Raw genomic sequence first — 12,888 nt, 5'->3', positions numbered from 1 at the left:
AAAAAAATTTAAAGGGGATATTTCACGAGAAGACATCATAAATGGAAAGATTAAACATTAACCTACAGTTGTGTGATATAAATTGAGCCTGTGGTGTGAAAACTCCTTAGAACATGGAGAACATTATCAAACATAACTTGATAACAACTATGCAAGTGAAGTGAAAACAACAAGTGAAGGCTTAGGGAAAACATTAATAAAAGACATGTTTGCTTGTATGTTTGTATTTTCAAGTTTATAAAGTAGATGAATTGAATTGAATTGAATTGAATTGAATTGAATTGAATTGAATTGAATTGACTTACATGTTCACAGTCGTGAAGAATGGCATTTCAAAGTGTTCTTAAATTTATTTTTAAAGGTATTACGGGGGCGCCTGGGTGGCGCAGTCGGTTAAGCGTCCGACTTCAGCCAGGTCACGATCTCGCGGTCCGTGAGTTCGAGCCCCGCGTCAGGCTCTGGGCTGATGGCTCAGAGCCTGGAGCCTGTTTCCGATTCTGTGTCTCCCTCTCTCTCTGCCCCTCCCCCGTTCATGCTCTGTCTCTCTCTGTCCCAAAAATAAAATAAAAACGTGGAAAAAAAAATTTAAAGGTATTACGACAGCATCTTGGGTTTCAAGTAGTGTACAACCAGAGTCCCCAGGGAAATTTTTCTCACTTTTTAATTAAAATATCCATGAATCAAATAAAAATATGGAAACTCATAAGCAATAAAACTAAGAGGGAAAGACAATCAAGTATCAGAATCCAGCTGAGCAGGATTGAAAGAAAGATAATCAGGTTTCAATTCATGTTACATCCAGGTTTATTTCTGTAAGTAAGAGTGCCCCCTCCCCAAATATAAGTAAGCTTCCTGGTGTCTAAGTCATAATCTATCCCATGATTGGGAGACATAGAAACTTTACCAGTCAGGCATCCATCTCTATCTTAAAAGACTAATATGTGAAAAGATTACAGTTCCCTCTAACAATATCCTCTATATACAAATGTTACTTCATATTAGTGCAGCATTCTGCACAATAGAGTAATAATCAAAAGTTAACATAAATTGACTATTTTTATGATAAGTGAGATACTAAGTACTTTAAATACATTATTCCATCTAATTATTACTACAAATCTATTTACTCTTCACTTACAGTTGAGGAAAGAAGACTAGACCACGTACATCTATTTATGTTGAACTGTATGAAATTACCAATTACCACCACTTTCACCTACAAAAATATCAACTTCCTATGATGCAACCCAATAGTAAGTGGCATATCTAGACCTGATCCCTAAGTGTTTATGAATCCAAACCCATTAAATCTCAGAAAACAATTGAGGAGGAAGTGGGAGAGGGGCTAAAATTGTTGTAGTACAATGAATTTTCAGAAGAGTTTGACTTCCCATAAAGTGCCATTCATTAGAATATCAGAACAAAATAACAGTTATAGCATTGAATGCTGGAAATGGTAATTTTGCTTCACTTCAGCGCATCAGAGAACCACACACAATAAAACAAATTAGCTCTCAAGATTTGCATCTTTTATGCTTTTTTAAAAATTTAAATTCAAGATAGTTAACATACACATAGTCTTACTTTCAGTAGTAGAACCCAGTGATTCATCACTTCCATACAACACCCAGTGTTCATCCCAACAAGTGCCCTCCTTGATGCCCCTCATCCATTTAGCCCATCCCCCCACTCCTCTCTAGCAACCCTCAGTTTGTTCTCTGTATTCAAGAGTCTCTTATGGTTTGCCTCCCTCTCTGTTTTTATCTTACTTTTCTTTCCCTTCCCCTATGTTCATCTGTTGTGTTTCTCAAATTCCACGTATGAGTGAAATCATATGTTACCTGTCTTTCTCTGACTGACTTATTTTGCTTAGTATAATACTCTCTAGTTCCAGAGTCTATTATGCTTTTAAACACTGCTATAATACTCCTTTGAAGAAGGAATCCCCTGGTCTGGTTGTCTACTTGAAATAAGGAGAGGGAAAAATAGGGAAAACAAACACACATTAAGTTCACTGTATCTTCCTGCTCCATCTTTACAGTTATTTTCTTTGTGATTAATAGTACATTTTCCATATCAAGTTGGGGGAAGTATGAAGTCTTGGGAGATCTATATAGGAAGGTGTTTAATGAAAACAGTTTAGGAAGGGTTTGAACTAGGTGAAAGGAGATGATTCAAGAAAACATTTCACTAGGGAGTAAAACATAACATTGAATATGGTTTTTCCAGATTGCTACAAAGTCTATGACTTTTGTTATTTGCCATTGTTTCCCATGAAAATGACATTATATGGATCCTGGGAAGATGGCGGCTTAGGAGGACGCTGGGCTCACCACGCATCCTACTGATCACTTAGATTCCACCTACACCTGCCTAAATAACCCAGAAAACCACCAGAAGACTAGCGTAATGGAGTCTCCGGAGCCAAGCACAGACGAGAGGCCCACGTAAGAGGGTAGAAAGGGCGGAGGGGCGGCCCGCCGGCCAAGCAGAGCCCCCAAGTCTGGCTTGCAAAAGCAGAGGGGCCAGATGGAGTGTGTTCCGACAGCAAGTGGGACTTGACATCTGGAAGGTTATAAGCTAACAGCTCTGCTCGGAGAATAGGAGGGCTGGAGGACAACGGGAGGGAGAGTTGTTGAGCCCCGGATGACAGAGCTCAGCTTGGCAGGGAACAAAGGCACTTGCCAGCGCCATCTCCCTCGCCCATCCCCCAGCCAAAATCCCAAAGGGAACCAGTTCCTGCCAGGGAACTTGCTTGCACTGCGCAAACACCCAACGCTGTGCTTCTGCCGATCCATCCCTCCGGCGGGTCTGACTACCTCCCAGTGCCACAGGGCCCTCCCAAAGCAGATCACTGAAGGATAAGGGAGCTGAGCCTTCCCCTCCCGCCCCTGTGCACCTTGCCGATCCACCCCAGCTAATACGCCAGATCCCAGCACCACAAGCCTGGCCGTGTGCAAGTAGCCCAGACTGGCCACGCACCCCAAAGTGAATCCCACCCCTAGGAGAGGGGAAGAGAAGTCACACACCAGTCTGACCGTGGCCCCAGCAGTGGGCTGGGGGAAGACATCAGGTCTGACTGTGGCCCCATCCACCAACGCAAGTTATTCAAGACAGCACAGGGTAAGTGCCCTGCAGTCCCACACCACCAGGAACTATCCAAATGACCAAACAGAAGAATTCACCTCAAAAGAATCTCCAGGAAATAACAACAGCTAACGAACTGATCAAAAAGGATTTAAACAATATAACAGAAAGTGAATTTAGAATAATAGTCATAAAATTAATCACTGGGCTTGAAAACAGTATAAAGGACAGCAGAGAATCTCTTGCTACAGAGATCAAGGGACTAAGGAACAGCCAGGAGGAGCTAAAAAATGCTATCAACGAGCTGCAAAATAAAGTGGAGACAACTACGGCTCGGATTGAATAGGCAGAGGAGAGAAAAGGTGAACTAGAAGATAAAATTATGGAAAAAGAAGAAACTGAGAAAAAGAGAGATAAAAAAAATCCAAGAGTATGAGGGGAAAATTAGAGAACTAAGTGATGCACTAAAGAGAAATAATATACACATATTTGGTATTCCAGAGGAGGAAGAGAGAGGGAAAGGTGCTGAAGGTGTACTTGAAGAAATAATAGCTGAGAACTTCCTGGATCTGGGGAAGCAAAAAGGCATTGAAATCCAAGAGGCACAGAGAACTCCCTTCAGACGTCACTTGAATCCATCTTCTGCACGATATATCATAGTGAAACTGGAAAAATACAAGGATAAAGAGAAAATTCTGAGAGCAGCTAGGGATAAACGTGCTCTAACATATAAAGGGAGACCTATAAGACTCGAGACCGATCTCTCTACTGAAACTTGGCAGGCCAGAAAGGAATGGCAGGAGATCTTCAATGTGATGAACAGAAAAATTATGCAGCTGAGAATCCTCTATCCATCAAGTCTGTCATTTAGAATAGAAGGAGAGATAAAGGTCTTCCCAAACAAACAAAAACTGAAGGAATTCATCACCACTAAACCAGCCCTACAAGAGATCCTAAGGGGGATCCTGTGAGACAAAGTACCAGAGACATCGCTACAAGCATGAAACCTATGGACATCACAATGACTCTAAACGCATATCTTTCTACAATAACACTGAACGCAAATGGACTAAATGAGCCAACCAAAAGACACAGGGTATCAGAATGGATAAAAAAACAAGACCCATCTATTTGCTGTCTACAAGAGACTCATTTTAGACCTGAGGACACCTTCAGATTGAGAGTGAGGGGATGGAGAACTATTTATCATGCCACTGGAAGTCAAAAGAAAGCTGGAGTAGCCATATTTATATCAGACAAACTAGACTTTAAATTAAAGGCTGTAACAAGAGATAAAGAAGGGCATTATATAATAATCACAGGGTCTTTCCATCAGGAAGAGCTAACAATTATAAATGTCTATGTGCCGAATACGGGAACCCCCAAATATATAAAACTATTACTCACAAACATAAGCAACCGTATTGACAAGAATGTGGTAATTGCAGGGGACTTTAATACCCCACTTACAGAAATGGGTAGATCATCTAGACACACAGTCAATAAAGAAACAAGGGCCTTGAATGATACATTGGATCAGATGGAATTGACAGATATATTTAGAACTCTGCATCCGAAAGCAACAGAAAATACTTTCTTCTCGAGTGCACATGGAACATTCTCCAAGATAGATCACATACTGGGTCACAAAACAGCCCTTCATAAGTATACAAGAATTGAGATCATACCATGCATACTTTCGGACCACAATGCTATGAAGCTTGAAATCAACCACAGAAAAAAGTCTGGAAAACCTCCATAAGCATGGAGGTTAAAGAACACCCTACTAAGGAATGAGTGGGTCAACCAGGCAATTCGAGAAGAAATTAAAAAATATATGGAAACAAACCAAAATGAAAATACAACAATCCAAATGCTTTGGGATGCAGCGAAGGCAGTCCTGAGAGGAAAATACATTGCAATCCAAGCCTATCTCAAAAAACAAGAAAAATCCCAAATACAAAATCTAATAGCACACCTAAAGGAAATAGAAGCAGAACAGCAAAGGCAGCCTAAACCCAGCAGAAGAAGATAAATAATAAATATCAGAGCAGAAATAAACAATATAGAATCTAAAAAAACTGTAGAGCAGATCAACAAAACCAAGAGTTGGTTTTTTGAAAAAATAGACAAAATTGATGAACCTCTAGCCAGGCTTGTCAAAAAGAAAAGGGAGATGACCCAAAGAGATAAAATCATGAATGAAAATGGAATTATGACAACCAATCCCTCAGAGATACAAGCAATTATCAGGGAATACTATGAAAAATTATATGCCAACAAACTGGACAACCTGGAAGAAATGGACAAATTCCTAAACATCCACATGCTTCCAAAACTCAATCAGGAGGAAATAGAAAGCTTGAACAGACCCATAACCAGCAAAGAAATTGAATCTGTCATCAAAAATCTCCCAACAAATAAGAGTCCAGGACCAGATGGCTTCCCTGGGGAGTTCTACCAGACGTTTAAAGTAGAGATAATACGTATCCTTCTCAAGCTATTCCAAAAAATAGAAAGGGAAGGAAAACTTCCAGACTCATTCTATGAAACCAGTATTACTTTGATTCCTAAACCAGACAGAGACCCAGTAAAAAAAGAGAACTACAGGCCAATATCCCTGATGAATATGGATGCAAAAATTCTCAATAAGATACTAGCAAATCTTATTCAACAGCGTATAAAAAGAATTATTCACCATGATCAAGTGGGATTCATTCCTGGGATGCAGGGCTGGTTCAACATTCGCAAATCAATCAACGTGATACATCACATTAATACAAGAAAAGAGAAGAACCATATGATCCTGTCAATCGATGCAGAAAAGGCCTTTGACAAAATTCAGCACGCTTTCTTAATAAAAACCCTTGAGAAAGTCGGGATAGAAGGAACATACTTAAACATCATAAAAGCCATTTATGAAAAGCCCGCAGCTAACATCATCCTCAGTGGGGAAGAACTGAGAGCTTTTTCCCTGAGATCAGGAACACGACAGGGATGCCCACTCTCACCGCTGTTGTTTAACATAGTGTTGGAAGTTCTAGCATCAGCAATCAGACAACAAAAGGAAATCAAAGGCATCAAAATTGGCAAAGATGAAGTTAAGCTTTCACTTTTTGCAGATGACATGATATTATACATGGAAAATCTGATAGACTCCACCAAAAGTCTGCTACTACTGATACATGAATTTAGCAAAGTGGCAGGATACAAAATCAATGTACAGAAATCAGTTGCATTCTTATACACTAATAATGAAGCAACAGAAAGACAAATAAAGAAACTGATCCCATTCCCAATTGCACCAAGAAGCATAAAATACCTAGGACTAAATCTAACCAAAGATGTACAAGATCTGTATGCTGAAAACTATAGAAAGCTTATGAAGGAAATTGAAGAAGATATAAAGAAATGGAAAAACATTCCGTGCTCATGGGCTGGAAGAATAAATATTGTCAAAATGTCAATACTACCCAAAGCTATCTACCCATTCAAGGCAATCCCAATCAAAATTGCGCCAGCATTCTTCTCAAAGCTAGAACAAGCAATCCTAAAATTCTTATGGAACCACAAAAGGCCCCGAATAGCCAAAGTAATTTTGAAGAGGAAGACCAAAGCAGGAGGCATCACAATCCCAGACTTTAGCCTCTACTACAAAGCTGTCATCATCAAGACAGCATGGTATTGGCACAAAAACAGACACATAGACCAATGGAATAGAATAAAACCCCAGAACTAGACCCACAAACATATGGCCAACTAATCTTTGACAAAGCAGGAAAGAACATCCCATGGAAAAAAGACAGTCTCTTTAACAAATGGTGCTGGGAGAAATGGACAGCAACATGCAGAAGATTGAAACCAGACCATTTTCTCACACCATTCACAAAAATAAACTCAAAATGGATGAAGGACCTGAATGTGAGACAGGAAACCATCAAAACCCTAGAGGAGAAAGCAGGAAAAGACGTCTCTGACCTCAGCCATAGCAATTTCTTACTTGACACATCCCCAAAGGCAAAGGAATTAAAAGCAAAAATGCACTATTGGGACCTTATGAAGATAAAAAGCTTCTGCACAGCAAAGGAAACAACCAACAAAACTAAAAGCCAACCAACGGAATGGGAAAAGATATTTGCAAATGACATATCGGACAAAGGGCTAGTATCCAAAATCTATAAAGAGCTCACCAAACTCCACACCTGAAAAACAAATAACTCAGTAAAGAAATGGGTAGAAAATATGAATAGACACTTCTCTAAAGAAGACATCCAGATGGCCGACAGACACATGAAAAGATGCTCAACGTCACTCCTCATCAGGGAAATACAAATCAAAACCACAAAGAGCAACTCATGCCAGTCAGAGCGGCCAAAATGAACAAATCAGGAGACTATAGATGCTGGAGAGGATGTGGAGAAACGGGAACCCTCTTGCACTGTTGGTGGGAATGCAAATTGGTGCAGGTACTCTGGAAAGGAGTGTGGGGGTTCCTCAAAAAATTAAAAATAGACCTACCCTATGACCCAGCAATAGCACTGCTAGGAATTTACCCAAGGGATGCAGGAGTACTGATGCATAGGGGCACCTGTACCCCAATGTTTATAGCAGCACTCTCAGCAATAGCCAAATTATGGAAAGAGCCTAAATGTCCATCAACTGGTGAATGGATAAAGAAATTGTGGTTTATATACACAATGGAGTACTACGTGGCAATGAGAAAGAATGAAATATGGCCCTTTGTAGTAACGTGGATGGAACTGGAGAGTGTTATGTTAAGTGAAATAAGCCATACAGAGAAAGACAGATGCCATATGTTTTCACTCTTATGTAGATCCTGAGAAACTTAAGAGAAACCCATGAGGGAGGGGAAGGAAAAAAAAAAAAGAGGTTAGAGTGGGAGAGAGCCAAAGCATAAGAGACTGTTAAAAACTGAGAACAAACTGAGGGTTGATGGGGGTGGGAGTGTGGGGAGGGTGGGTGATGGGTATTGAGGAGGGCACCTTTTGGGATGAGCACTGGGTGTTGTTTGGAAACCAATTTGAGAATAACTTCATATATTGGAAAAAATAAATAAAAAGAAAAAGAAAAAAAGAAAAAAAAAAGAAAATGACATTATATGAGAAAGTGGTCCCCATACTGGGAAATCATGAGTGATGAGGCACGAGCTCTTCTGCCAGCACACTACAGTTGGTCAGATTTCAATAATATCCTTGCCTATTCAGTTTTGTGATCTCACAAATACAGGATCTTTAGAGGCTTCCTGTTATTATATTGGATGTATTTTCAGATGTGTTAACAAGCAAGATTTGTGTTCTTAATAATTTATTACATTTTGTTTTACTATCAAAACCCACAAAATCTTCCCTATGTTAATACATCTCCCTATTGCAGTACAATGGCTTTTCCTTCTGATAACGTCAAACATGTACTAAGAATGCATGAGGTGCACTCTACTAAATGCCTTATATAATTTAGTAGCTTTTATTATCCTCTTTTACAGATGAAAATTCTGAGGACTTGGGGAGGTGAAGTAACTTATTTGGGGTCACAGAGTTAATAAAAATCAGTCAGGATTTGAACTGTTTACCCCCAGAGTACCCACTTTTAACGACTACTTTCTACAAAAATTTTACTCAAATGGTAATTATATCGCGTGACCATTTCCAGTATAGCACATGAATTCAAAGGTGGGTCCCTTCACATACTATTCCTTTTTTTTTAATTTTTTTAAATGTTCATTTATTGTTGAGAGAGAGACAGAGTGTGAGTGGGGGAGGAGCAGAGAAAGAGGGAGACAGAATCCGAAGCAGGCTCCAGGCTCTGAGCTGTCAGCACAGAGCCCGATGTGGAGCTCAAACTCACGAACTGCGAGATCATGACCTGAGCTGAAGTTGGACCCTTACCAACTGAACCACCCAGGTGCCCCAATACTATTCTTCTGGCAAGAGTTAGTATTTTAAAATTTTTATTTTAATGGACGTCTTAATCTAACTCATGGAGCTGACTTGATAAAATAGTGATTTGTTAGGAAGACTAACCAATACAATGAATATTGACTTGAAGATAATGAAAATTTTCACTACTGTTTATAATTACTATAATTTTTTTTAAGTTTTTTTAAATGTTTATTTTTGAGACAGAGGGACACAGAGCGCCAGTGGGGGAGGGGCAGAGAGAGGGAGACACAGAATCTGAAACAGGCTCCAGGCTCTGAGCTGTCAGCACAGAGCCCGATACAGCGCTTGAAACCACGAACCATGAGATCATGACCTGAGCCAGGTCAGATGCTTAACCAACTGAGCTACCCAAGTGCCCCTATAAATAATTATTTTTATTTTTATTTATTATGGCATAAGCACCAAGCACTGGAAATGTGAATGGTAACCACATTTGTTATCTAAATATTGCAGTTTTAACAACAAAGATTAAATAGAATAAATTGTAGATACAGAGACTTTATTGATGCTAAATTCACTTCTAGATCATAAGGAAGATATTCTGAGGGTGAAACTTTTTTTATATATATACCAGGTAATTTAATTTAAATTAAACCAAGTATAAGGCAATAAAACATATTGAATTAAAGTCAAGGTCATGAACCTTTTATATGAATCCACTCTTCAGCTAAAGTTAAAGCTTTAAAGTAATCTTTCTGTGCAGTTCTTAATACCAATAGATTTCTTATTTCTCGTAAATGCTGTGAAGTCATCTCTTTACACTCTAACTTTATAACTCACTTTCCCACAGAACTCTTAATATGTGTGATTAAAATTTTCGTTGATTCTCTATGATTTTCAGATTTGCATATTATAAATTCATGGGCAATAAATACATCTAAATGCAATCCACTGTAATTGTAATCACTTACTCCCTGTTAGTGTACATCTCAGTCTTGTTAGATTAACTTAACACTTAAACTTCTGTTCACCAAATTACTTTTTACATAATAGTTATCAAAATCTTTACTTAGAAATCAGGTTTATTTCTGGTTTTCTTTTCTTAAATGATACTGCTTTTAAGATAAAATTAGACTTGCCTAGGAATGAAAATACAGTTTCTTTTATTTCACGATGACTTAGAGCATGAAAACACAGCTAATATTAGACTGGCAAAAACCTATGAGTACTTTTTATAGGCACCACTGAATGGAACTACTTCTCCTTACTTTGGCCCATAAAGTAAGTCTGTTTTTGTGATAACTTTGGGCTTTATGCTGAGATTGGCCTGAGGCTAGAATGTCACCAAGAGTATATCAGAGGATGTGTAGTCAAGTCTTATGAGTAAATTTATTCAGAAATTTTTCATGTCCATGATGATTTCTGGCATTTGGCCTTCCACAAATAACAACAGATTCTTTGTTTTTCTCCACCAATATCACCCAAAAATCTGTCTTCCATCCACAACCCACATTCTTCCAAATACCTAAATAACTGTCCTGTCTTATCAAAGTGTTTATTCTATTTCCTTAAAACCCTCCTTTCGCTTCTACCTAAATAAATGTAATCAGATAAGGATACTTTCCTGTGGGAGTAGTGTCTGAGTAGGAGTAAATGCTTTAGGTTATTGATCATTATTCTATACTATTTTAATCCCTATCTAACTGTGATAAGTAATCTCCATTTTTTGATCTCTTTGACTCATTTATAAATTTTTATTTTTTATGGTATGGTCTATTACTCTTTTAAATCTAATATAAAATCACCATAGTTCCAGAGCCAATAAATTACCCTTTATGGTAATAAATTACCATAGAGCCAATAAATTTCCCTTTCTGCCACTACAATGGAAAAAAGCAAAAAACAAACAAAAAACAAAAACAAAAATCAAAAGTGTTCTGTGCACTTAACAGACCTTAAATTGTCAAAAAATAATAAAGAATACAAACAGTGAGGATTCTCCAACTTGAAGTTTGAGGATGTTAAGTTAGCAATAGCAGAGCTCCCTAATTGTTGTCTGTTGTATCTTTAGCCCCTACCCATTTGTCTACTAACATTGGGACTTTAGGGAACTTGGTTTAAAAAAAAAAGGCAGGATATTGGTATATTTGCTGCCTATTACCTTCTTTAATAATATCCTACTAGAAAAAGCCAAGCTTTTATTCAAGCGACTCATGTAAAAAGAGAAAGAAAATATGGCTTTGTTGATAAGCACTGTCTGCTTAGAGTCAGCAATCCAAATGGTTGAGAGTCCAATAATTATGTGCTTTGAGCAGTTGTAAAAGTCTCCAAATTATCTGTCTTCAAAATAACGTTATCACATGGAAGGATCAGAAATTGGAGATGCAATGGGAATAAAATATTAGGACCTAGCTAAAGACAGAGAACAGAGTAAAACTGGATGCCATAGGCTCTGTCTAAACACTTTTCTTCATGTACTACCAGAGGTAATATTTATATTCCTGGAGTGCAGTATGGGATTATAATCATATTAGCTAGGTCTCACGACTATAGCCTATCATTTCTGAGGTAAATGCAAATGGAAGTCTTTTAACTGGGGACTGACATATAAGCAAAATTCTCAGAAGCACTGCTAAAGCAGAGAGTCTTAAGGCAAGGTCTACATTTAAAGACTATAAATAAACTATATCTTTAGGTTTATTTACTGGATCTTAGAAAATTCAAGTTTTTCCATACCCAAGTTCTAAGTTTTATCTCCAGAGAAATTTCTAGCAAGCAAAAACCTGGAATGGTTAAAATAACATAACAACAATTAGAGTAATGAAAATGAATACAATTTCCAGGTCTTTGCAAACATTCCAGATAAAAATGATAGGCTCAAGTAGTGTAACCCAAAAAAAAGTCTTCTCTTTGGCCAGTGAAGAATAAGAGATAAGGGAGATGCCCTTTAAAAACAGAATGTGAGTCAGGCAAAGTGGCTAATAACTCAACAAATGCAAATTGGCTGAATTACACTTGACCAAGAAAAATGCATGTTGCCCAGAGATCCTAGACCCAGCACTAGACACAGGGAGTAAGTTCTCTCTATAAACAGCAGATCTTATTTCTATGGGATATACACACTATGTTAGAGAAAAGAGTATTTATGTTAGAAAGCCTACTTCTAGGCAGGTTGTTTTTTTTTTTTTTTTTTTTTCCATTGTTACTCTTCTTAAATTACCTCACAACACTTCTTCCTTCCTCTGGTAACAGAACACTTTTTTTCTTATCAAAGATTGTCCTTTCCCATCTAATGAGGTGGTCAATCACATGAGCTCAATTCTCCACTACAAAGGAAGGCTGATACAATTTTGATGTGATAAAATCAAGGCCAGTTAAAAATCTGATATCCACTAAGCATCATATAACATGTTGCTGCTGAGGACCATCTTTGCCACTGCATGGAGCTCTTGATTATAGCTGATTATAGCTTTGGATTGTTTCTGTCTTTTTACTGATATTTTCTATTAAATGAGACCTCATTCTTCTTATTTCCTTTAGTCATATGTCCATGGTTCTCTTTAGCTCCTTTGCAAATCAACAATAGGGCTCAAGCTGAGTGTGGAAGTTTTGTTGGGAATAGGAGTCACAGATTAGAACTTGAGACTGACAGAGTATCTGGAAGTTGAGGGAGGGTCCTTTGAGTACAAATTCTCCTTCAGGAAACTAAGAGCACCTGGAAAGCCTAAGAACTGAGCAAAGACTGATGCTTAGATGATAAGAGGAAGAGTTTGAGGTCCAAATTCAACCAAACTAGTGGAGCAAAGTAAAAGTCTTGAGCTTAAGCTACTTGAAAGGCCAGCAGCATCAGTCACAGTTTAGGAGGACCCAGACTAAAGGATACAGTTTAAGGCTAAGAGAA

This window comes from Felis catus, chromosome D4 (genome assembly GCF_018350175.1).
Source record: "Felis catus isolate Fca126 chromosome D4, F.catus_Fca126_mat1.0, whole genome shotgun sequence".
In the NCBI taxonomy this organism is placed as follows: Eukaryota; Metazoa; Chordata; class Mammalia; order Carnivora; family Felidae; genus Felis; species Felis catus.
This window is presented reverse-complemented; position numbering follows the sequence as displayed.